Below are 25,295 nucleotides of genomic sequence, written 5' to 3' on the forward strand. Positions count from 1 at the left end.
TGTCTCTTTGCACAAGAAAGTAAGGAAGTGCTCAAAGAAGAGGAGGATTCAGCAGCAGAATGCCAGAAGTTGGCATATGGCCAAGTCCGAAACACTCTAAGCCAAAATAGATAAGGATAATAACAAATTATACACAATTGAAGGAAAATAGTAATCCATGAATTCATAAAGAAATGAGTGACTACATCTTCCTGCTCCCTTAAATCTCAGTTCAGCCTTCTTGTCCCTCAGTGGTAGATGTGCCCCTCTATGCTACCATCTCCTGCTGTGCTTCTCAACCTGCCACAATAATGTGACACTTTCCTGACTGTAGAATGGAGCTGAACTGAGTCCTGGGCTCTACCTTCCCTACCCTAAAGGGAGCAGGCTCTATAGACTGGAGTGTGAGGCCTGAGGCTGAGGGTCTGGCTCCTAGGAACTCAGTCCTGCCATAGCTTCAAGGTCTTCTTGCCCCAGAGGCTCAGTTCTGCCTCTAAGAGGAGGTTTCTCTTTTCTCTTTTTAAGAAACAAGTTACTCTGAAGTCAGCTCTCTATAGGGTCCTCCACCCACCACTTTGCTGTGCAACCCAAGTGAGGCTCTTCCTCCAAAGAGTAAAACATTGTTGACATTTCAGCTAGTGCCCAGAACTCTGTTCAGGGGTCAATGATTTAGTGCCAGCTTTCTCTCTCCTCCTTCCCTGACCATTTGCTGGCCCAGCAGAGGTTCCCTCCCTCCAAGAAGGGAGGATTCTTCCCCAGGACACCAGGGCCATGTGGCTCCTCCACCTGCAGCACCTGCTCCCAAGTCCCACACAGGAATATTCATCCTGCTCCACCCCGCAACCTCCTCTAGGGAGCTTCATTTCTGGGAAGAACCAGATCTGAGCATCTAGACCAAACTGATCTCAGGTATCCTTTCTTGGAATTGGAAGAATGACAGTAAGAAAAACAGGCAACATTCATTGATTATTAGAGTGATGAGGAGCAAGCCAAGGTGATGCTGGTGCGCACCTGTAGCCCCAGCCATTTGGGAGACTGAGGCGGGGGGATCACTTGAGCCCAGGAATTTGAGGCCAGCCTGGGCAACAGGAGGCAGAGGTTGCAGTGAGCCAAGATCGTGCCACTGCACTCCAGCCTGGGTGACAGGGTGAGACTCTGTCTAAAAAAAAAAAAAAAAAAAAAAAAAAAAGAGCTTAAGTTAAGAATAATTATGGAGGAAAGTCATTTATGTTTAACTTTCCTCCTTCCAATTATAATGATTTTGAAGGCTAAATATAGACATATATACATAATCGATTATAAAGCAATGTATGTACAATGTAGGAAATTCAGAAAATCCAGAAAAATACTAATAACAAAATAAAAGTTATCTTTAAACATTCATCTAATGATGTTAATATTTTGGCATATTTTCTTCAAGTCTTTTATGTTTATACTTTTATTTTTACCAACTAAAAATAAATAGGATCACTGCATTTTGTTTTGTAACATTCTTTTCCCCAACACTGTATCATTTTTTACATTCACTAACTGTTCCTTTCTTTTTTTTTTTTTTTTTTTGAGACGGAGTCTCACTCTATCACCCAGGCTGGAGTGCAGTGGTGCAATCTCGGCTCACTGAAACCTCTGCCTCCCAGATTCAAGCAATTCTCCTGCCTCAGCCTCTCGAGTAGCTGGGATTATAGGCACACGTCACCATGTCCAGCTAATTTTTGTATTTTTAGTAGAGACAGGGTTTCACCATGTTGGCCAAACTGGTCTTGAACTCCTGACGTCGTGATCTATCTGCCTCGGCCTTCCAAAGTGCTGGGATTACAGGTGTGAGCCAACGCACCTGGCCTCACTAACTATTCTTTAAGAACAATTTTAATTATTACATGGGATTCCATTTATCTAGGTCTAATCTCCACCCCACTGCCTTGTAGAGGACGAGCTGGCAGCCTCTGTACAAAGGCGCAAGATCCCTGGAACCTCACAAACTGTTACCAACCAAGGGGAAGACAGTGGTTTTTACAAAGGCAAACAGGGCATGTCTCACTCGCCTGTTAGAATTCAGGCCTTTGGCAAATATTTACTCAATCTCGTGGGGTGCAGACACTGAGATAGATGGAAAACACCCCTTACCTCCCAGGAGTTCATGAAGAGACCAACTGTAATGGCACATACTCTGTCTCCCTATAGGCTGGCGGGATGGACACAGGGACTTCAAGGGAACAATTCCTTACGCAAGGGAAGAAGGGCTCACAGGAACTACCGCAGGCATGATGTTGGTGCTGGCACCCTGGGGAAGGGGTGAAAGTCCCCAGAAATCCTTTCAGATAGTCATCAAATTGGCAAGCCCACAGGCATCCATCTAGCTATTATCTCACAAAGGATTTGCTTATTTATTTATTTATTTTTTACGACTGCTTCCGTGGTTCACCTGTGTGTTCTTTCAAATCCCCAAGTGATGTTACCAGTTCCTTAAAAGTTTCCTGGGCTGGGCCGGGCGCGGTGGCTCACACCTGTAATCCCAGCACTTCGGGAGGCCGAGGCGAAAGGATGGCTTGAGCCCAGGAGCTCGAGACCAGCCTGGGCGAGATGGCAAAACCTCACCTTTACAAAAAAGTTTTTTTCTTTAAATAGCCGGGTGTGGTGGTACAGACTTGTAGCCCCAGCTACTCAGGAAACTGAGACATGAGAATCTCTTGAGCCCAGGAGTTCGAGGTGGGAAGTTTCCTCTGAGTTCCTTGGTTAAATTGGTCAGAAGGAGAAAAGGAGAGGATTATCCAAATTACTTGGATGTTTACCCTACTTGCTTTTCTACCTCTGGCCTTCTTAAGCTGTCTTTGGTGGTCCTAGGAGGAGGGGTGGGTCTCAGGGTGACAGGGGCAATGTGGTTGGTTGCAAAGCTGCTCTTCTTATCAACCATTCATGCCCTGGCATTTGCCCTGGGCTGGGGGAACTTCAGAAGGGAAATGTCCTGTTTTCCCCACAGTCCGATCAGAGCTCACCATTTCCAAGCCTAAGCCCAATGGCTCTCCATCAACCTCATTCTCACAGTAGATAATGCCATATGCTCCAGTAATCTGAGCTTCATACAGCCACAGACTTAGCAAAAGGCTTCTATCACCTTCATATTCAGTCTGTGGAAACAGCGAGTGTTCTTGGCTGGTTCTGTTTGTTTGTTTCTTTGTCTGAGTCTTGCTCTGTCACCCAGGCTGGAGTCAAGCATGATCTCGGCTCACTGCAACCTTCACCTCCCAGGTTCAAGCAATTCTCCTACCTCAACCTCCCAAGTAGCTGGGACCACAGGCGCCTGCCACCACCCCTGGCTAATTTTTGTATTTTTAGTAGAGATAGGGTTTTACCATGTTGGCCGGGCTGGTCTTAGTAGAGATAGGGTTTTACCATGTTGGCCGGCTGGCCTCAAGTGATACACACGCCTCAGCCTCCCAAAGTGCTGGGACTACAGATGTGAGCCACGGTGCCTGCCCTGTTCTTGGCTGGTTCTAGCCTGGGAGTGGGTGGGTGGCATGAGGACAGAAATGGGAGGAGCTGGAATGGAAGTTAAGGGCACCCTGGGAAGGGCCTCTCTTAGGAGTTTAAATTTTGTTCTCGAAGCAGTGGGAAGTCATCCACCCTGTTCAGCAGGGCAGAGACATCACCAGTTTGTACTTCAGAAAAGTAACTGCTGGTCGGGCGCGGTGGCTCACGCCTGTAATCCCAGCACTTTGGGAGGCTGAGGCGGGTGGATCACGAGGTCAGGAGATCGAGACCATCCTGGCTAACATGGTGAAACCCCGTCTCTACTAAAAAAAATACAAAAAGTTAGCCGGGCGTGGTGGCGGCGCCTGTAGTCCCAGCTACTCGGGAGGCTGAGGCCGGAGAATGGCAGGAACCCGGCAGGCACAGCTTTGCAGTGAGCCGAGATTGTGCCCCTGCACTCCAGCCTGGGCGACTGAGCGAGACTCCGTCTCAAAAAAAAAAAAAGAAAAAAAAAAAAAAAGAAAAGTAACTGCTGGCACTGAAGAGGATGGATTGAAAGGCAGGGCCCTGGCAGCAGGACCTGAGCCAGGGCAGAGGAGAAGGGGCAGATTCCAGAGAAACTCAGAAGCAGAAAGCCCTGAGTTTACTGAGGGGGTTGAATGTGGGAGGGGAGGAAGGCAGCATGTAACATCTGCAGCTTGAGTGAATGGGAGGCGCTCCTTATCCAGGACAGAGAATTCTGGCAAAGGATGTGGAGATGATGGGCTCCAGGCTATCCACGCTGAAGGTGCAGTGGCTGTGGGACAGCTTGTCCAATGGCAGTAACACATGCCAGTCAGGGCTTGAGAGAGGGAGTGGGGTGCTCAGATAGGTCATCAGCACACTCCACTAGGAGCAGAGGGGGTAATATTAATAACATTTGGCTGGCCACGGTGGCTCACGCCTGTAATCCCAGCACTTTGGGATGCCAACGCAGGCTGATCAACTGAGGTCGGGAGTTTGACACCAGCCTGACCAACATGGAGAAACCCCATCTCTACGAAAAATACAAAATTAGCTGAGTGTGGTGGCCCATGCCTTTAATACCAGCTACTCGGGAGGCTGAGGCAGGAGAATCGCTTGAACCTGGGAGGTGGAAGTTGTGGTGAGCTGAGATCGTGCCATTGCATTCCAGCCTGGGCAACAAGAGCAAAACTATGTCTCAAAAAAAAAAAAAAAGTAAATAAAATAAAATAAAATTAAATTAAATTAAATTAAAAAAAAAACCGGCTGGGTGCGGTGGCTCATGCCTGTAATTCCAGCACTTTGGTAGGCCAAGGTGGGTGGAGGTCGGGAGTTTGAGACCAGCCTGGCCAACATGGTGAAACCCCGTTTCTACTAAAAATAAAAGAATTAGCTGGGCATGGGGGCGTGCACCTGTAGTTTCAGCTTCTCAGGAGGCTGAGTTGGAAGAATCGCTTGAACCTGGGAGGCAGAGGTTGCCATGAGCCAAGATCGCGCCACTGCACTCCAAGCTGGGCAACAGAGCGAGACTCCGTCTCAACAACAAAAAAAAATGTTAGCAGTCTGCAAGTGGAGCCATGAGGGGTTGGCACCTGCCCCACTCTATTCCCTCTGTGAGAACATCTGGAAAGAGGGGTTGGTTAGAAAATTAGAGGACTCAGCCTTGGAGAAGCCCCTGGGGCAGGCAGAGCTGAAGAAACGAGGGAGTGGGTAGAAAGATGCAGAGACTAGGAAGCCATGAGGGTGGGAGGCATTAACAATATTCAGGGCTCCAATGGAGTGAAGGAGTAGGACAGGGAGGAGGCCCATGGGTTGAAGCAAAGAGGAGCCTAAGGGTGCCTCCCTTGAAATGGTGTCTTCCCCTAGGATGAAGGGGAAGAAAGCCAGATTGCAGGAAGCTGAGGATTGAATGGGGCTTGAAGAAGCGGAGAGTGGGTCTGGTTGCTTCTTAGGAGCGGCCTACTGATGAATGCAGAAGAGAGAAACAGGACAATGACTTGAGGGCAGGGTAGGGTTGGGGCCAGGTTCCCTTAGAAGGGGGTATCCTGAAATGTTTGTGGTTTTGAGGCAGACGGGAGGAGAAAGAAGAACTAACAGAGTCTCCTGAAGCACACAGAAGGTTGGGCTGGAAAGCAAAAGGGACATCTCATCTTTGGAAGAGCAGAGACAATAGGGCCTGAACCAGGCAGAAGTGGAGGAGTGAGGCGGGGAGAGAAGGAGAAATGAACAGGATCTGATAACCAGTAGAGTGCCAGGGAAGATGCACAGAAGACTGAGGCTTCCAGCCTCTGAGCCAGAGGCGGATTCAGGAGAGTAGGAGGAGGTGGCTTCGGGAGGGAAGAGGTCTCAGTTGCCTTTAGCCTCCTTGAGTTTTAGGTGTCTGGGAGGGGGACCCACAGGTGGCCCTCTGTAGGCGGCTGGTGTGAGGGGCTGGAGCCCTGGGGGCTCAGAGGCAGTGGTGGGAATGGGTGGAGGTGTCTGGGGGTGGGGAGGTTGTGAGAGGCAGGGAAAGGGTCTGAGAAAAAGCTTCCAGAAGGATAGACCCAAAAGGAGGAGTATGTTAGCAAAGCCCAAGAAAAGTGTGCTTCAAGGAAGAGTGCCCATTAGAGCAACTGGTTTTATTAATGCCTATAATAACAATGTATTTAAAAATTTTATTAGCCGGGCATGGTGGCACCCACCTGTAACCCCAGCTACTCAGGAGGCTGAGGCAGGAGAATCGCTTGAACCTGGGAGGTGGAGGTTGCAGTGAGCCGAGATTGCGCCACTGCACTCCAGCCTGCACGACAGAGCGAAACTCCATCTCAAAAAAAATAATAAAATAAAATAAAATAAAATAATAAAAAAATGTATGAGCAATCCACAGGTAAGTGTAAATGGAAATCTCCAAGTTTGCAGATGCATTTTCCTGCTCCTGAAGTGCCAAGGTGACAGGGATGAACTGCAGAGGGATCTTGCAAGTAAGCAGAAAAGTGACAAATGAACTGCACTATGAGTAAGTATAAGGTAACACACTTGATAACATAATCTAGACTATCTTGGCCAGGAGGACAAATCCTGAGCTCTCAGTTACAACCTCGGAAAGGAGCCAGGAGACAGTGTAGACGTATGGGTCAGTCCCTCCGTATTAGGAATCTTTAACCTGGGGCCTGAAGACCATCTTCTGGGATTTCAAGCACCCTGCCTCCCCCGGAAATTGAGAAGTGTGGGGAGAGAGGAGCAGGAGAGAGGAGATCCTCAGAGGGGTTTGGAAACCCAGTCCTGGAGTTCCGTTCAACATGCTAACCTAATGTTGGGCCTCCCGAGGAGGGTGTGGTTCTGAGGTTTCTCCCCCTCCCAGTTTCCCAACTTGCTGAAGAAACTTACCCTTGACATGCAAATGATGGAAACACATTGGTGTCTGGGGCACTTTGGTTTGTGGTTTTTACCATCAGCTGTCTCTGAGGCTGAGCGTGTCGATCTGTCTCAGCAAGGCTAGCAAATTGCAAGCGCTCAGAAGGGAGAGAGGGGGCTATTCCTGGGGTCTGGGCCCAGATGGGCAAATGGGTCTGTAAGGCAGACTTTTCCAGGAGGAGGGTGCAGACCCTTTGCAAGTTGTTTGGGGACATAGCTTAGATTTCATCTGGCCTTCACCCTCCTCAGATCCCCTAGGTAGCAGGGTGCTTGGTGGTCACCACCTGATCCAGGCTACCCACTCCCAAATTGGAGTCTGAAACGAAAGCACGTGGGAAAAGAATAGCAAAGGTCAATTTCCCATTTATTAAACAAGTTCTTCCATGGAAAATCTTCCCAGGGCTCAGCAGCCCTTGAAGTGATCAGGGATGCAGGGGAGGTTGGGGGAGAAGAAAATGGGAGATGACAGGTGTAGACGAGTGATAGCTTTGATTTGTTTCCCCTTCCCACCATCTCCTGTGGCCTCAGCATTTGATTTGGTTTCCTTTCCAGGGCCCTAATTCCAGGGAGCTGCCCCTCCTCCACACCTGTGTCCCAAGCCCCAGCTGTGCGTCCTCACCCTGGGTTCCTGGCACTGACCTGGAACCTGTCGGGCAGCCCTACTCTTAGCTTCCCGCGGAATCTCGGAGGTCTCAGGTCTCCTCCGCCCACCCTCTCCGCAGCTGGGAGGGGCAGGATGCCCCGCATCCCGCTCTGCGCGGGAGGTCGAGGCGCCCCGCTCACGCCCTCCTGCCCGCAAGCTGGGGGGTCACTGCGGCCCGGGAGGGAGGGACACGGAGGGCATTTTTCCAGTCTTCACCAGGTGCTCCCCTCTCCACCCCCCGCAACCGTGTAGGTTTCCGGACCCCCAGGTCCGCTTCCCTCCTCGCTGGAAAGGGGTCGGCCATCCGGAAAGGGCCCGGGGGCGCCGCAGCCTGGCCCCCACCCTGCCCGCAGCCCCGCTCCTCCCCGCGCGGCCCCACTTGTGGCCTTGCCGGCAGCCGCGCAGGGACAGCTGCATTTCTCGCCGCCCGCCGCTAGGAAGCCGGCCTCGCCTCGCTTTCTCCGCCTCCCCGCGCCCCAGCCGCGCCGCCGCCGCCTAGCCCGGCCCCGCCGCCGCCGCTGCGGATTGCAGCCCCTCCCCCGCCCGGCCCGCGGCCCGGCCCCTGCGGCCCGCGCGGAGCGGACGCGCGTGGCGCTGCCCGGTAAGACCCCCGCGCTCCCGCAGCTCCCGCCCGGCCCTGGGCGCGGTCCTCGCCGGCGCCCCGCGCGCAATCCCGGCCCCGGCCCGGCGGCCCCACCTTCTCCGGACCCGTTGCCCAGGCGCCGCCGGGAGGGCCGGGCCGTCGCGAGTTTGATTCCCGGGACTGTCGGCGCGGCTCCCCGGGAGCTCCGCGTGCGGCAGGTCCCCGCCCGCCCTTCCTTCCCGAGCCCCCACCTCATCCCGGGCCCCGGGCGCGGGGGGCGTGCGGGCATCTGGGGGGCCGGGAGCGGGGCGCGCGATTAGACTGGGGGGCGCGGGCCGGCGGCGCAGGGAAGGGAGACGAGGCCTCCCGGAGCCGGCGCCGCCCGAGTCCCCTCTCCCGCGGCTCCCTCTTTTGTGTGGGCGCCCCTCCCCGCAGTGCCCGGGCCTGGGGGCGCAGGCTGGGCGGCGACGGCAGGCGGGGGCGCCTGATGGGAGCTGAGCGCCTTTCAAGGGGAGGGGAGCTTCGCTTCCTGCCCCCGCCGATGTCACAGGTCGGCTCAGCCTTTTTTGGTCCCTCCCGGTCCCCTGGGAGCTGTATCTCCCGTCAGCTCGGCCAGAGAAAGTTGGGAATGCGCTGTCCCCGCCCCTGCTCCCCCGCCCCGCCGGCTCCTGTGCCCCGGGCTCTGAGCTCCAAGGGGCTGGTGTCGGCGTTTATTCATTCCGCCCTCTTCCTTTTGTCGGTCGCATGGTCGCCTTACACCCAGCACTGCCCTGCCCATTTCTTTTTCCCTTAAAAAAAGTTTTAGCTCCGAGAAACGTGCACTGAAATGAAATTCCTGAGAAGGAATGTGTTTTAAGGGGAGACAGGGTTTAGATTTTCCTTTTTTTGGTGGGGCAGAAGGTGAGGGGACTCCCTGGGAGTTTAGAAACAGGATGTCCTAGAGGCGATAGATGCAAGAAGACCATCCACCGTGCTCCCCACCTGATCAGCAGGCAGCGTCTTGTAGCCAGAGGAATGAACCTTCCCTGGGTGATCCCGGAGCACCTGAGCCACCTGGCCCAGGAGAAAGGACTCAGGGAGATGTTCTGGGCCTCTCACCCCTTTTCTTTATAGCCAGCTGTGCCTAAAGGAGGTGAGGGGCCCAGGAATTCTCTCATGGAGGAAGTCATGTCACCATGCGGTTGGGCCCCTGCTGGATCAAGTGTGAAGCTGGGTCCTCTCAGTTGTTGGGGGTCAGTCCCACTGGTACCTCAATTTGAATGGAGGGTGCCATCTCTGGGATGGAGACGTGCTGCTGGGAGAAACCTGGCTCGGGCCTCCAGGAAGCTGGAGCTTGTGCAGGAGGGCTGGATGTGAAACCTCCCTGTCCACTTTCTGCATCTGGAAGGGTCAGGACAAAGGAAACAGGATACTGCTACCGACCTGGGCACATCCTTGAATAGAAGAGAGACCCTGGACAGCAAGGATGGCCCAGGGATGTTGATATGACTAGAGATGTATCCCCAGCTCCTGGGTCAGGCCAACTAGGGCCAGAGGTTGGAGTCATGGGCCCCTTTGAGAATCTGGTGAAAGCTCTAACTCCTCTCCCTCCAAAATGCACGTGTGTAGGGAAACACTTGTATTCAATACGAGACAGTTAATATACGCCCTTGGAACTAGGACCTCCATTGAGACCCCTGCCCTAGAGTTACTGGCCTGACTTGGGCTATCAGGAACAGTTGTCACCTTTTTGGCTGGTCAGTGAATAATCCCAAGGTTCAAAGAGCAGACTGCTTCTAAGGTCTTTTCTCATGACCTCCCTATGCAACTCTGGGCTTGTGGCCATGGAGACCTGGAGTGTCTGGATGGATCCCAGCTCCCTACAGCTAGCTAGAGGATGGGGGCAGATGAGGTAGCCCTTTTCCCGGGGCTCATTTTGCTATCTGTGTGGTGGCAAGGCCCTGGGCGCTGGGCTAGGACCATTGAATTAGAGGTAAATGGATTTGGGTGGAGGTGGATATTCTGGTGTTTCAGCTGGGTGTGAGAGCCAGGCCTTTAAGAGCTCCAGCTTGTTCTTGGGGAAATGGGGTTGAGGTGCTTTAGTAGAGAGTGTTAAGTGTGAAAGATGCCTCTTAAGGAGGTCTTGGGGCAGAATTGTCCAAGGCTATGATCTGAGTATTGTCGGTTCCTTAGATCCCTTCGGACTCTTGAAGGCAAGTGGGGCCAGAGGGCTGCTGTCACTATCCCCAGTGCAGCCCAGAGGAGGCCTGGCCTGCTTTTCCTTTCTTGGCTCACTAGGCCCTGGGCTGCTGCATAGGTGTTTGTGGCATCTACGCTTGCTAGGGATCTGGAAGAGCTTTAGGAGGATCTGCCATTTGTGACTTCTCTACCTTGGGATTCAGAAGACTTCCTTAGGCTCAAGTTCCCCACAGAGACCTGTAGGGGATTTTTCTTTGTTTAAGTAGAGAGCACAGTGTTTGGCATATGGCACCACTCACACTGGTATTCTTCCTTTCGTGATTCCTACATTTGCTCTGGTAATAAGCAACAGAGGCAGGAGCATTCTAGAGCCTTGGGCACAGGAAGCTGGGTGTCTGACAGGGGTCACCTCTGACTATCCAAGGTGAGCTGGAGGAGGTGGTGCTTCCGTTTTACTAGCTCTTGCACTTACAGGAAGTAAGAGCTATAAAAGGCATTGGAGGCCCGGAAGTAAGAGCTATAAAAGGCATTGGAGGCCGGACGCAGTGGCTCATGCCTGTAATCCCACCACTTTGGGAGGCTGAGGCGGGTGGATCACGTGAGGTCAGGAGTTCCAGACCAGCCTGGCCAACATGATGAAACCCCGTCTCTACTAGAAATACAAAAATTTGCTGGGTGTGTTGGCGTGTGCCTGTAATCCCAGCTACGCAGGAGGCTGAGGCAGGAGAATCGCTTGAACCTGGGAGGCAGAGGTTGCAGTGAGCCGAAATTGTGCCATTGCACTCCAGCCTGGATGACAAGAGCAAAACTCCATCTCCTAAATAAATAAATAAATAAATAAATAAAACAAAACAAAATAAAATAAAATAAAATGAAGGGCATTGGAGACCCTAAAGGGTTGTGGTCCAGTGGTCCTTGACTTGGGAATTGGAAGTCTCTTGGTGGCATGCAAAGATCCTTGTTGCAGTGTCTGAGGATTCACCTTCCCCAGTGGCCATGACTTCTCAGTCATGCTGTGGCCCTGGCCACCATGGGTTGGCGAGTTCAGGATGCTAGCTGTGTTGGCTCACTCAGTACTCCTCTGATCCCCTTGGCTTCCAGGCTCCCAGAACCTCTGATGTGTCAGAGCATTATCACAGACTCTTGATGATGCAACTAAATGTCTTATCTTTAAAGCAGGTCATAAATGATAAATGTGATAACAGTCCTTGTAAACATAAACTCCCTTCTTATAAATGTGACCATTTCATTTCCATTGTGGCAGCACCAAGGGTCTTTGAGGAATTCTTGGTAGGATAAAAATGTTTAGGCTGGGCATGGTGGCTCCTGCCTGTAATCCCAGCACTTTGGGAGGCTGAGGCAGGTGGATCACCCGAAGTCAGGAGTTCAAGACCAGCCTGGCCAACATGGTGAAACCTGTCTCTACTAAAAATACAAAAAATTAGCCAGGCATGGTGGTGCGTACCTGTAACCCCAGCTACTCGGGAGGCTGAGGCAGGAGAATCACTTGAGCTCAGGAGGCGGAGGTTGCAGTGAGCTGAGATTGTGCCATTGGACTCCAGCCTGAACAACAGAGTGAGACTCTGTCTCAAAAAATAAAAAATAAAAATAAATTTAAAAAGTTCCAACTCCATTGGCCTAACTTCCACCCCCAGGAAGCAACTGAGTTATTTTTGCACATTTTCATCATAGCTTAGTTGTTTAGAGTGTAAGATCTGAAGTTAGGCATCCCCAGGTAGAATCCCAGCTCTCCATCTTACTCTAAGACTTTGCAAGTGCCTGAGTTTCCTATATTTAGAAAGAGTTAAAAGAGATCTCACATGTATGCCAGACAAAGAGGAAGTGTTCATTACATTGAAGCTATTATTATTATTATCATTTCTGCACAGGGGTACACAAATTCTGAGGCTCATTATTAAGGAAATCTTTGGTAAAAACTGTAGGGGCTGAGGATGGTTTTTGGAAGAGTGGGAGGGGTTGGGGTGAGGCGCTTGAATGATGAGCAGAGAGGGCCGCACACTGGAGGCGGGGGTGGGGAGACTGAAATGTCATGGGTGACAGCTAAGCATATTTGGGGGCAGAATGACTCAGCATCTGTAGCCCTGCTGTGGAACCAACTCTTCTCCCTTTTCTTTGGAAAATTTGCCCCAAAAGCTGGGGGCAGGGGTGAGGAGGCATAACCAGTGAGGAGGGTTGAATGGCATAAAGTTAATGCTAACATTGGTCCAGAGGAACAGGGCAGAGTTCCCTGGAGGAAGGGAACCTAGTGAGGGGATGGGGGCAGGCCCAATAGACAGTCAAGAGTGCAAGCTGGCAGGGCGTGGTGGCTCACGCCTGTAATCCCAGCACTTTGGGAGGCTGAGGCAGGTGGATCACCTGAGGTCAGGAGTTCCAGACCAGCCTGGCCAACACGATGAAACCCCGTCTCTACTAAAAATACAAAAATTAGGCCAGGCGTGGTGGCTCAAGCCTGTAATCCCAGCACTTTGGGAGGACGAGACAGGCGGATCACGAGGTCAGGAGATCGAGACCATCCTGGCTAACACGGTGAAACCCCGTCTCTACTAAAAAATACAAAAAACTAGCCGGGCGAAGTGGCAGGCGCCTGTAGTCCCAGCTACTCGGGAGGCTGAGGCAGGAGAATGGCGGGAACCCGGGAGGCGGAGCTTGCAGTGAGCTGAGATTTGGCCACTGCACTCCAGCCTGGGCGACAGAGCGAGACTCCATCTCAAAAAAAAAAAAAAAATTAGCTGGGCGTGGTGGTGGGTGCCTGTAATCCCAGCTACCCAGGAGGCTGAGGTAGGAGAATCGCTTGACCCCAGGAGGTGGAGCTTGCAGTGAGCCGAGATCACGCCATTGCACTCCAGCCTGGGCAACAGAGCAAGACTCCGTCTCAAAAAAAAAAGAAAAAAAGATGCTGGGCACAGTGGCTCACATCTGTGATCCTAGCACTTTAGGAGGCCAAGGCAGGAGGATTACCCGAACTGAGGAGTTAGTTCAAGACCAGCCTGGGCAACACGGTGAAACCCCCATCTCTATTAAAGTACAAAAAATTATCCAGGTACGGCGGCAGGTGCCTGTAGTCCCAGCTACTTGGGAGGCTGAGGCAGGAGAATCACTTGAACCCAGGAGGTGGAGGTTGCAGTGAGCCAAGATTGCACCATTGCACTCCAGCCTGGGTGACAGAGTGAGACTCCATCTCAAAAAAAAAAAAAAAAAAAAAAAGGTGGAAGCTGTGGGGGCCAAGGGTTTCTGTGAAGGAATAGGCTTGGGAAATAACCATTGCGGCACTCACAGAGGGGTCGGACCGTTTCCAAATGCTTCACATGGATCAGCTCGTTCAATCCTCGCAGGACCTATGAGATATTATACCAATTTTTCAGGTGAAGAAATAGAGATATAAGAGACATCAAGAGTTTAAATAACTTGCCCAAGATCACATGGCTAGCAAGTGGCTGACCCAGGATTTGAATTCAGGAAGTCTGGCTGCAGGCCCACACCCTTAGAGAAACTGTCAGAGACAGCTGGGTGTGGTAGTTCATGCCTGTAATCCTAGCACTTTGAGAGACTGAGGCTGGTAGATCGCTTGAGCTCAGGAGTTCTAAACCAGCCTGGGCAACATGGTGAAACCTCATCTCTACAAAAATTAGCTGGGTGTGGTGGCATGCATCTGTAGTCCCAGCTACTCAGGAGGCTGAGGTGGGAGGATCGCTTGAGCTTGGGAGGCCGAGGTTGCAGCGAGCTGAAATTGCACCACTGCACTCCAGCCTGGGTGTCAGAGCCAGACCCTGCCTCAAAAAAAAAAAAAAAATGTCAGAGAGACCCCTACTGAGCTCATGGGGTGGTCGTGGTCGGGGAGGGTGGAGATAGGGGGTTGTGGGGTTTGTGTCCTGCTTGAAGGGCTGCTAGTGCAATGTCCAGCCATCACTGGAACATGCCTGGAGGGTTCAGCTTAACAGAGTCTGCTAAGAACCACAGGCCAAGTGCCAGATACTCTGCTGGGGCCCATCCTGGAGCACAAAGATCACCAAGCCGTGGGCCCTGCCTTCAAGATGCCTCCTGTCTAGTAAGAGAGACAAACATGTTAGCCTGGAATTTCAGTTGCTGTGGCAAGTGCTGCGATAAGACAAAGCACTGAGGAAGGGGGCACTTTGCCAGCCAGAAGAGGAGTTAGGGCAGGGAAGGCTTCCTGGAGGAGGGGCCGTTTGAGCTGAGTGAGGACAAGATAAAGTGGCTGCCGCCTCCTGGGCTTTTGATCTGGCATGGGAGCACATTGTTCTCCCCCTTGGTGAACTCTGAGTAGAGCTAAGTGGCCAGCGTGTGGGTTTCAGAGAAGGGTCAGGTTTTCTGGATTCCGTAGCACTATTGCCAGGGTGAGGCAGGAACTGGGCAGTGTGGTCAGCTTTCCTGATGCCTTTGTGGTTTTTAATAGCTGAGAAACACTGCCACCTCTTGTAATGCCTGCAGTGAACATGGTGAAGAAGACATAAAAGTCTCTTAAGAGTCGTTGCCCAGAACGCAGTGATTCAGTCTTGTCTCTCTGCGCTTAGAAACAGAACCAGAGGCAAATGAATTTAAACTACGGAGGGAGGATTCAAGTAAGGTATGAGGAAGACATTCCAGATAGGATGTGAGATGTAAGAAAAGTGACTCATAGGCAGAGAGGGGAATGGCCTCCCCTGAAGGTCTTCAGAAATGGGAACAAGTTTCATTTGTCTTTGTGGTTTAAGAGGTTTCGTCTGGAGACAGGAAGATGAAGTAGAGGCCCCTAGAGGTCCATGTCAACTTGGTGATCGGAGGATAAAAGGAGCTGGAATTTTTGAGCTAGAAGATTACTTAAATCTGGCCTAACCTCTCCTTTGACTGTTGCAGTGATTGAAGAATGCCTGATAACACTGAGCAGCTCATCCATTAATGAGTGAGCCAAGGCACAAACAGAGTCTGCCCAACAGCTGGGACCCTTGCCTGCAGTGTTCCCGGTCAGCGTCAGCGGGGGTGCTCACTGGGAGGGACCTACAGCTCTACGGGATGGAGTCCAAGCCTTGTGAGGAGAGCTCAGGAGACCTGGAAGTAGTGGAGCATTTGTCTTGGTATTGGAATACAGAAAGCATCAGCCCCCATATACACCGTGTTTCTGAGAGTGGCACTCTCAGTTGGAGCTAGTGGGTTATCTCCTAGATGCACCTAGAAGAGTTTTAGACATATATATGGGGCCCTCAGTAAACTTTGTTGGATGAATGAGTAAATAACAGATAATCCAAGACTTAATCTCTCTTTGACCATACCATGCCCTTGTTGGACCAGTGCACTTAACCCTTCTTATTCTGTTTTACTTAAGCTGACATTAGGCTTTTTTCGTAATACTGCCCAGTCATAAAGAAAGGTGCCCACCTTTCTGGGGGCAAGTATGCTGGGGGCAAGGGTAAGAAGAGAAAACACAGGTTAGGATCCTTCTCAATATTTATACTTCTTTGAAGGATCATCAAGACCTGACATTATGTTCAGTCATAATGGCTTTTGCTTTTTTCTTTTTTATTGTTTCAAGCGCAAAAGTGTTTTTATTTTTTATTATTTATATATTTATGAGACAGGGTCTCGCTCTTTCACCCAGGCTGGGGTACAGTGTGGTGTGATCTCAGCTCACTGCAACCTCTGCCTCCCAGGTTCAAATGATTCTTGTGTCTCAGCCTCCTGAGTAGCTGGGATTACAGACATACACCGCCACACACAGCTAATTTTTTTGTTTTTAGTAAAGACGGGGTTTTAACATGTTGCCCTGGCTAGTCTGGAATTCCTGAGCTCAAGAGATCTGCCCGCCTTAGCCTCCCAAAGTACTGGGATACAGGTGTGAGCCACCGTGCCTGGCCCAAGCACAAAAGTAAAAGCCTTCATTTTTCAAATTTAGGAAAAACATATAGTATAACAGTCTCAGCCACATTATAGCACGATGGTTACAGGGATCTCAGAAGAGAACAAAGCTTGCTCTTGGAAGATAATCTGATTAAGAGTGAACCAAATATGAACGGATGCTGGACAATGAGTTTAAAAATAATACCGGGTGGTGAACTTTAGCTCATGGGGTGAACTGAAATAGACTTGTGCAAATAAGAAGTAGCAGCAGCAAACATGATGGCAAGAACTTTTGCTTCCTCCTTGAATCCCATGATTCCCTATTCATTAAGAAAGTATTTGGTGTTAGGAGGGCACTGCAAAGTTGTTTTTTTTTTTTTTCTCCTGGTGACCAGCAAGCTGGATTTGGAGCTCTGTTAAGGGGAAGCCTGTCTGTGGTCATGTAGGGTGATCAGGCTCCTGAAATGATTTCACTTTGCTCTGGTCTGAGATTAGTTTCGGTTTCAGGCTGTACCCACAGCTGGGAGAGAGCTAGTGAGCTCCAGGGAGGGTCAACTGGGGGAGTTTCAGCGTTGGCTGTGTCAGCCGATGGCAAGGTATGTGAACAGGGAACTCCTGTGCCGAGCAGAGAGAGGAAGAAGATGCATCTGAGATGGAATTTGGGAAGGCAGCACTTGTGTGTTCGTGTGTCCAGAGACTGGGCCGGTGATGATGAGGAGGAGGGAGTGTATGAAGTATCAGATGTGCAAAGGACAAAACCCCCACCCATATAGGACCACTGAGCCTCGGGCTAGGGAAGTCTTAAAACAGATTGCCTGGGCTGGGTGGATTTTCCCTGAGCCGGTGTACCCCTGAGAGGAAAGCAAGTGTAAGCATGCCACAGAGTCAACATACATCTTGTACTGGCATCCTTAAGATCAGCCTCTACGGTGCAGCATTTTCTTGCATATGAGTTTCATCAAAAAAAAAAAAAAAAAAAAAAGTCAAATTAAAGTTTGAGAACTGATAGTTGTGAACTTGCAGACCGTTGCATGTTGGTGGATTCTCTAAGAACTTCAAGTTGTCATTTTTCCTGAGACGGCTTGAGGCCAGTCTGGTTGGTTCACAGGGCATCATTACCCTAGAAAATCAGCAGTTTTCCTCCCCTGACTGGTTCTGGGTGAGGCATACAAAGATGGTTCCTTCCCTCTTAGCAGTACTAGAGCATCATTACATTTTATTTCTCAAAGTTATAAATTCATTTGATTTTGAAAAGAGAGAATCACTGAATTTTACAGCCGGAAAGGATTCTGAAGACTGCTTGCTTGGTTGCCTTCTGGAGGAATCTGAGGTTCTGGGTCGTTAAGTGCTTTGAAAAGACCGATGGTATGTAATTAAGAATACTGAATCAGAATGCCTGTGCTTCATCCCAGCCTCTGCTAGTTGCTGCCGCGTTCTTGGGGCAAGTTACTCAATCTCTCTGAGTCTTAGTTTCCTGATCGACACAGTGGGAGTGATAATATTACCAAATGGTTTCTTGGTTGGTGGTTTTTTTGTTTTTTGTTTTTTTTTAATTTTTGAGATGGAGTCTTGCTCTGTCGCCCACAGCTTCCACTCCCCGGGTTCAAGTAATTCTCCTGTCTCAGCCTCCTGAGTAGCTGGGATTACAGGCACCCACTACCATGCCAAGCTCAGCTAATTTTTGTATTTTTAGTAGAGACAGGGTTTCACCATGTTGGCCAGGCTGGTCTTGAACTCCTGACCTCAACTGATCTGCCCACCTCAGCCTCCCAACGTGCTGGGATTATAGGTATGAGCCACCATGCATGGCCAAAATATTACATAATGGTTGTTAATTAGTACCAAATACTTGTTAAGCCCCTAGCACAGTGTTTTGCATATTGTAAGTCCTCATTAAATGTTAGCTGCTACTGTTATTGTTATTATTTTCATTTTGTGAAATCACACAGCTACTTAGCGGTAAAGCCAGGGCTACAATGTTAAATTCTTTTTATTCCAATTCTTTTCAGCATGGCCATAAGATTTCATCACAATCTTGAAATATGAGAAGACCTTTACGAAAATGTTTATGCAGATGTCTTCTAATGAATGTTCATAATAGAGCTAGAAGAAACGGGCTTAACCTATTTATTAGATGTAGTTAGACTTTGGGCATGAGGGCATATGTCTACCAAATAATTTGTTTCCACAAATATTATTCACTCGTGTTTAAAGGTTTCCTGAATGCCAGATTTGTTGCCTCTGCTGGAAGATTGGGGTGTTTTTAGATGTTTTCATTGAAGAGTTCTTCTCAAGTTGTAAACATCCATTTCAATGAGTTGTGGTGGCAAAGCGGGCTTTTGTGTGTAAGGGAAATATTTCTGTAGCCTGGCTGCTATTTATCAAGGGTGAAGACAGTGCAGATGTTTTGAAAAAATATATGGGCTTGGCAGAAGTCCATGTGTCTTAGGCCATGCCTACACAAATCCGTTCCCAAATGATCTGTCCTGACCTTTGGCAAATCGCTGACAGCCTCGGAGCCTCCCAAGGGAGCCGTTTTTGTCTGAAACATTGTTGAGGCCAGTGTGACTGCTGGCCTTGCATGGTCCTTGACACCTCTGACGGGGTGTCACCCTCTCCCTAATGCAGCTTTGGTGTGTTTTCTTGGAATATGAAGACGAATGGAAATGAATTTTGTTTGGTGAATCCTGAAATACTTCCTGGAGATACTGTCGCTCTCTAGAGATTATGGAATTGAAATCTGGTTTTGATGCTGATCCGTGGGACTTCTCAAATTTCCATGCCTGAAGGAGACAGTGTGTTAAAGTGTGAAATGTGTGAGTGTGCAAATTGGAGTTGACGACTGGAGTTCCAGTCTTAGCTCTGCTGTGTGTGGGCTGTGTCATTCTGAGCAGGTCACTTAGCTTCTTTATTTGTAGTTTTCTTGAGGCCAATCTATTATTATACTCCACAACAACACATGGCTATTGACTACATATGTTAAATAGAGCTGGTAAGAATAATCTCTGTGGCACAGGATTCTCGCGATAGTCTAATAATAGCTAATGGCCAGGCGCAGTGGCTCACGCCTGTAATCCCAGCACTTTGGGTGGCCAAGGCAGGTGGATCGCCTGAGGTCAGGAGTTTGAGACCAGCCTGGTCAACATGGTGAAAACCCGTCTCTACTAAAATTACAAAAATTAGCCGGGCGTGGTGGTGGGCGCCTGTGATCCCAGCTACTCGGGAGGCTGAAGCAGGAGAATCACTTGAACCCGGGAGGCAGAGGTGGCAATGAGATCATACCACTGCACTCCAGCCTGGGTGACAGAGTGAGAGTCTGTCTCAAAAAAAAAAAAATAATAATAATAAATAAATAAATAAATAAATAAATAAATAATAGGCTGGGCATGGTAGCTCATGCCTGTAATCCCAGCACTTTGGGAGGCCAAGGCGGGCGGATCACCTGAGGTTGGAAATTCGAGACCAGCGTGACCAACATGGAGAAACCCCGTTTATACTAAAAATACAAAATTAACCAGGCATGGTGGTACATGCCTATAATCCCAGCTACTTGGGAGGCTGAGGCAGGAGAATCACTTGAATCGGGGAGGCGGAGATTGCAGTGAGCCGAGATTGCACCGTTGCACTCCAGCCTGTGCAACAAGAGCGAAACTCCGTCTCAAAAAAATAAATAATAATAATAGCTAACATTTATTGCATGCTTACTGCATGCCAGTAAGCTTTCTAAGCATCTTGGGAATATTAATTTATGTAATCAATCCTAGATGAGAGGGTAGTATCATCACTTTATGCAGGAGGAGACCTAGGCACAGAGAGGTTAAGTTAACTTGCATAAGATCACACTGCTGGTTAGCTGAGGAGGCAGGATGTGAGCTCCAAAGCCAGGAGGCTGAGTCCATAGATGTATTTACAAAAGTGCTTTATAACTTTGTAGTGTTAGGATTCTTATTATTTGACTGTTACTGTTCTTATTTGACAATCCCAGGGAAGGATAAACTGAGCCTAGAGGTAGATTAAGTGTACAGATCACAGTGTTGGAAAGAATGAGGAATGGAGCATATGAGAGTTTTTTTTTGGAGTTCTGGGGAAACAGCTGTTTCTAAGTGTGGGGCAGAGCTGAGGAGATCTGGCAGAGACAGAGAAGGATTTTTTTTTGATGGATTTTTACTTTCTGCTTTGAGGGTTGCATGTATGTGGATTTAAGAGCCATGCGACTCTTGCCCCTCCTATCCCATTTTATTTGGGAACTTATCTTTAAATTCCAACTCACCTCTCCTCCCTGGCAGCCTTAGAAACTTAGAAAACTGCCATGGATGGTGAATTCTTGAGACATGAAAGGAAAGGTGAAGGGTGGGGTTCTTAGTGGAATTTCTTCCTTGTGGTAGCATTTCTATTAAGTGCATTTGGGGAATGGGCCATGGGGTGGCTTATGTTTGGCGGAGAGAGGTATGGGAACTCTGGTGACTTCCCTTTTTCTCATGAGCTGATTTAATAAGAGAATGAATCATCCTAATAGCTTTAATTCTGGAAAAGAAAGAAAGGAGAGGCAAATGAGTGAGATGGCATTTGACTGAAGCCAGAAGCTTTCCACGTCAGTCTCCTGGGGCGGGCACTAGGCTGACACCCAGGGCCCTGGCAGTTTGTGCCAGTGGTGAGTTCCCTCCAGGGGCTTTGGGAAGGGCACCCAACTTCTGGTCACTGCCACTGTCACCGTCAGCCCTCTCATACTTGTGAGGCTCTGGAACCTAAGGCCTTGAAGGGAAATGAATAGGGAGGCATGTCAAAAATAGACTACTGGTAAAATTCACATATAGTAGTGATCATTTTGAAGATGTTAACATAAAAATTCATCTCATAAACCTAGACAATTTGGCCGGGTGCGGTGACTCACGCCAGTAATACCAGCACTTTGGGAGGCTGAGGCGGATGGATCACCTGAGGTCAGGAGTTCAAGACGAGCCTGGCCAATATGGTGAAAGCCCATCTCTAGTAAAAATACAAATATTAGCTGGGTGTGGTGGTGCATGCTTGTAGTCCCAGCTACTTGGGAGGCTGAGGCAGGAGAATCACTTGAACCCAGGAGGCGGAGGTTGCAGTGAGCTGAGAGCACACCATTGCACTCCAGCCTGGGTGACAGAGCAAGACTCTGTCTCAAAAACCAAATCAAACCAACCCCTCAAAAAAAAAAAAGCAAAAAATTAGACAATTCAAAAATAGTTTTTGACCTATGGGGATGTGAGTGGGCCATTCGCACCCCATGGAGGTGGCAGGTGTCTTCTCTGTGCTAATGGCTGACCTCCTGGAACATCTTAGGAAAAGTCCTGTTCTCTTTTAGGACTTCAGATGTGAGCACTCCCAGGCCAGCCAGCCCCACCTCCCAGCTGCCTGGTCCTTCTCTGAGTTTGCTGGGAGGCTGGGAGCACATCCTTTTCTAAGCCACTCTTTGTGGCCTTTCTGTGGATCACTGACCTTAATTTGGATTCTGAGCCGAGCCTGGGGTCCCCAGGGAAGTGTAAAGGCTGCCAACGAAGAAGGGGTTGCATGAGAACTCCTTCAGACCAGCCCTGCCCCCCAAACTCAATTTAGGAACATGAATAGGGTGGTCGTATTTTCGGACTCTGACTTCTCGGCACACATTTCCCAAAGGCTTGCTTTTTTAGACAATGTCCCTCTGTCCCCATTCACCTCGTTTTCCTTCCTGGCCCCAGCCATCAGCAGTGGCTACTGTTGATAGTTCCCATTTGTAAGAGGACTTGCTCCATGTCAAACATGCTACTTATGTAATTTAATTTAGTCCTTATGCTGACCCTAGGAGCCAGGGATTATTGTCTTTTTGGATGTGGGAACTGCGGCTGAGGGTTAAGTAACCTGACCAAGTAACACACCCACTCACTTGGTGGGGTGTTTATTTGGTTTTGGTTTTAACCTTTTACTGTGACAAATGTCAAAAATCTACAAAAGTAGAGAGGTTAGTATAGTAACTTCCCTTTGCTGTTATGGAGAAGCCCTGCCTCCAGTTCTTCTGTGGCATACAGCAGACACCTTTGGGTGAATTAGAAGAAGGTGCCCTTCCTCTAGGGCGCACAACTTGGTAAGCAGAGTGTAGGCTGGATTCCAGCTCCTTTTGCCCCTTTGGATGGGTGCGTTGTAGTGAACAGCTTGCATAGCTGTATATGGCAACCCTGTCTATCTAACTTCTTATCTAGCTTTTGGCGTAAAGAAAGGAGTCTATACCCAGACACCAGTTCCTGACGGAGTAATGACTTCTCTGCTCAGTCCTCAGCTATGTGGGGTAGGGGGAGAAAAACTCAATCATGGGGGATTTTTCCAGTTAAAATGAAACAGGGAGATGATTCCCAGAGGAGACATTTCTGCTGCAGAGGAGGGTGGGGAAGATGAGCCGTGTCTTTTGCTGCTTCTGTTTTCCATCAGCCACCTGCTCTCTTGACGACTCCTCCTTGATGCCCGCTCCCCTCTGTATGTGCTCAGAGCAGGGGAAGCACTTGTAGAGTTGGTAGAGCCTTGGGTGTGAAAGCCTGGTGTGAACTCACTCTTGGCTGCCACCCTCCTGGAGTCACTACGACAAGCTGTCTTTGCCTCCTGGCAGCTTAGCTTCTATGGGGCTCAGGTTAGCCAGGGGCTGCGTGGGCGTTCTGCTTTGCACCTGTAGAACTGTTTCTTTTAGTCCCAAGTGGGGCTTATGAGTCACCAGATAGGGTGCTTCTTAAGGGTAGCTATTGTATTTTTTAAAAAACGACTGTGCCCTTGATTATACCCATGACAGCACCTGGCACTGGCGCTCCAGAAATATTTGTTAAACAGATGAATGTTAAACAAATGAATGCAGCATCCTGCTGAAGGGCCCAGGCTGAAAAATTCCTGTGCTTCAGTCAGGAGAGGCTGGATTATGCTGCAGGAATAATCAAATCCTGACATCCCAGGGGCTTGACACCATCTAGGTTTATTTTTTGCTCATGGAAAGTCTTGTGGGTCAGGCAGTCCACCTCCATCTGTAGCCACATCATCTGGAATATAGGGCCTTCAGGGCTACTGGGGGAGGGGAGGAGAGAGATGGAGGAAACTGACACCTGTTACTTCCATTCACATTGCCCAGAGCTGGTCATGTGGGGCCGACCTCACTGCAAGGAAGGTTGGGAAATGCAGAGGAGAGAAGAGCTGTCTTTGCAGTTCTAAAGAAGAGGATTTTGAATTTCTTGTTTCCACCTTCAGTCCATTGGAGTGCCTCTGGCTGAATGGCTTACTGTGCCACCATTTTTTTTTTTTTTTTTTTTCCTTTTTGTGGAGAACAGGGTCTCACTATGTTACCCAGGCAGGTCGTGAACTCCTGGGCTCAAGCTATCCTCCCGCCTCTGCCTCCCTGAGAGCTGGGATTACAGGTGTGACACCATTTTTTTTTTAAACACTGACAGAAAGGGAATACCTGCCACTCCCTTTAATCCAGGGAAGGAGGCATGGGATGGCACTGAAGGAGAGTCACATGGCAGGGTTTTTAACGGTTCCTTTATTACATGTTGACTATATGACGTTCATTTAGTCACCTCTAGAGCCTCTTTCCTCATCTGTACAGGGAGGATAGTAATGCCAGCTTGTCTCTCAGTTCAGACTCTACTGAAGGCAAGTAACAGAAACCAGCTTGAGCTATTTGAAGCCATGGGGGAATTGAAGACTCAAAGGAGGAAGTGCCTGGTCTCCCAAGTGCCGGGGGTGTGTGTGGGGGTGGTGGGGGTGGCTGGCGCAGCTGTTCTCAGTGAGTCTGCATGGTGCACCTGCAGGACGCCGCTGCTGCTGTGGACATGCACCAGGTGGTGTGGCCCCTCAGCTCCCAAATACACCTGTCCGCTTTCCAGTAACCCTCAGAGACTGAATAGCGTCTGAACCTTGATGTGAAATCCTGAGGAGTCTGATGGGCTCGTGTGGATCAGCTGTCTACCACTGGGCCAGTCAGCTGGGACCAGGAGGGCATGATCACACAGCACCATGGGGTAGGAGCTTTCCCCTGTGAATGGGAGTGGCGGTGGTCCTCACAGGAGGGATATAAGCTGGTCAGACACCTCCAAACGCTGTTCAGGGCAGGCAAAATGGTTCGCCTGTAATCTCAGCACTCTGTGGGGCCAAAGCGGGAGGATCACTTGAGGTCAGGAGTTCGAGACCAGCCTGGGCAACATAGTGAGACCCCATCTCTACACATAATTTGAAAAATTAGCTGGGCAGGCATGGTGGTGTGTGCATGTAGTCCCAGCTACTTGGGAGGCTGAGGTGGGAGAATCACCTGAGCCCAAGGGGGTTCAAGGCTGTGGTGAGCTGGGATTGCTCCACTGCACTCCAGTCTTCACCCAGACTGAGATCTTGTCTCAAAAAAATAAAAAGTTAGACAGGGCATGGTGGCTCACGCCTGCAATTCTAGCACTTTGAGGGGCCAAGGCAGGCAGATCACTTGAGGTCAGGAGTTCAAGACCAGCCTAGCCAACAAGGTGAAAGCCTGTCTCTACTAAAATACAAAAATTAGCCGGGCGTGGTGACACACTCCTGTAGTCCCAGCTGTTCTGGAGGCTGAGACAGGAGAATCGCTTGAACCCAGAAGGTGGAGGTTGCAGTGAGCCAAGGTCATGCCACTGCACTCCTGCTTGGGTGACAGAGCGAGACTCCCCCTTAAAAAAAAAAAAAAAAAAAAAAAGCCCAGGCACGGTGGCTCATGTCTGTAATCCCAGCATTTTGGGAGGCTGAGGCGGGCAGATCACCTGAGGTCAGGAGTTCGAGACCAGCCCGACCAACATGGAGAAACCCCATCTCTACTAAAAATACAAAATTAGCTGGGCGTGGTGGTGCATGCCTGTAATACCAGCTACTCAGGAGGCTGAGGCAGGAGAATTGTTTGAACCCCGGAGGCGGAGGTTGTGCTGAGCTGAGATCGCACCATTGCATTCCAGCCTGGGCAGCAAGAGCGAAACTCTGTCTTAAAATAAATAAATAATAATAAATAAAATTAAAAAACAAAATAAAAAGCTGTCGTCCGTGTTTAGCTGGTTCAAGGTTGCTGAGCTGGCTGGGTAATGTCTGTAAGAACACCGAGAACTGTCAGGTATTGGGTACATGTGCTCTGGTATGGTGGTGCCAGGTCTCTCATTAGGAATCATGGAGATTGCACCGCCCTGAAGGTGCATGGGAAGGATTATAACT

At 49.7% G+C, this 25,295-nt stretch overlaps 1 protein-coding gene across 2 annotated transcripts in view; it reads left to right on the forward strand.

Moving 5' to 3' along the window:
* The first annotated feature begins 8,029 nt into the window (after positions 1-8,029).
* Positions 8,030-25,295, forward strand: part of CUEDC1 (CUE domain containing 1) — a 94,254-nt gene continuing 76,988 nt past the window's right edge. For both annotated transcript variants that reach the window (XM_025363199.1, XM_025363197.1), the window contains exon 1: positions 8,030-8,087. The gene's annotated coding sequence lies outside the window, so the exon portion shown is untranslated. The remainder of the gene's footprint in view (positions 8,088-25,295) is intronic.

The sequence above is a fragment of the Theropithecus gelada genome, chromosome 16 (genome assembly GCF_003255815.1).
Source record: "Theropithecus gelada isolate Dixy chromosome 16, Tgel_1.0, whole genome shotgun sequence".
NCBI lineage: Eukaryota > Metazoa > Chordata > Mammalia > Primates > Cercopithecidae > Theropithecus > Theropithecus gelada.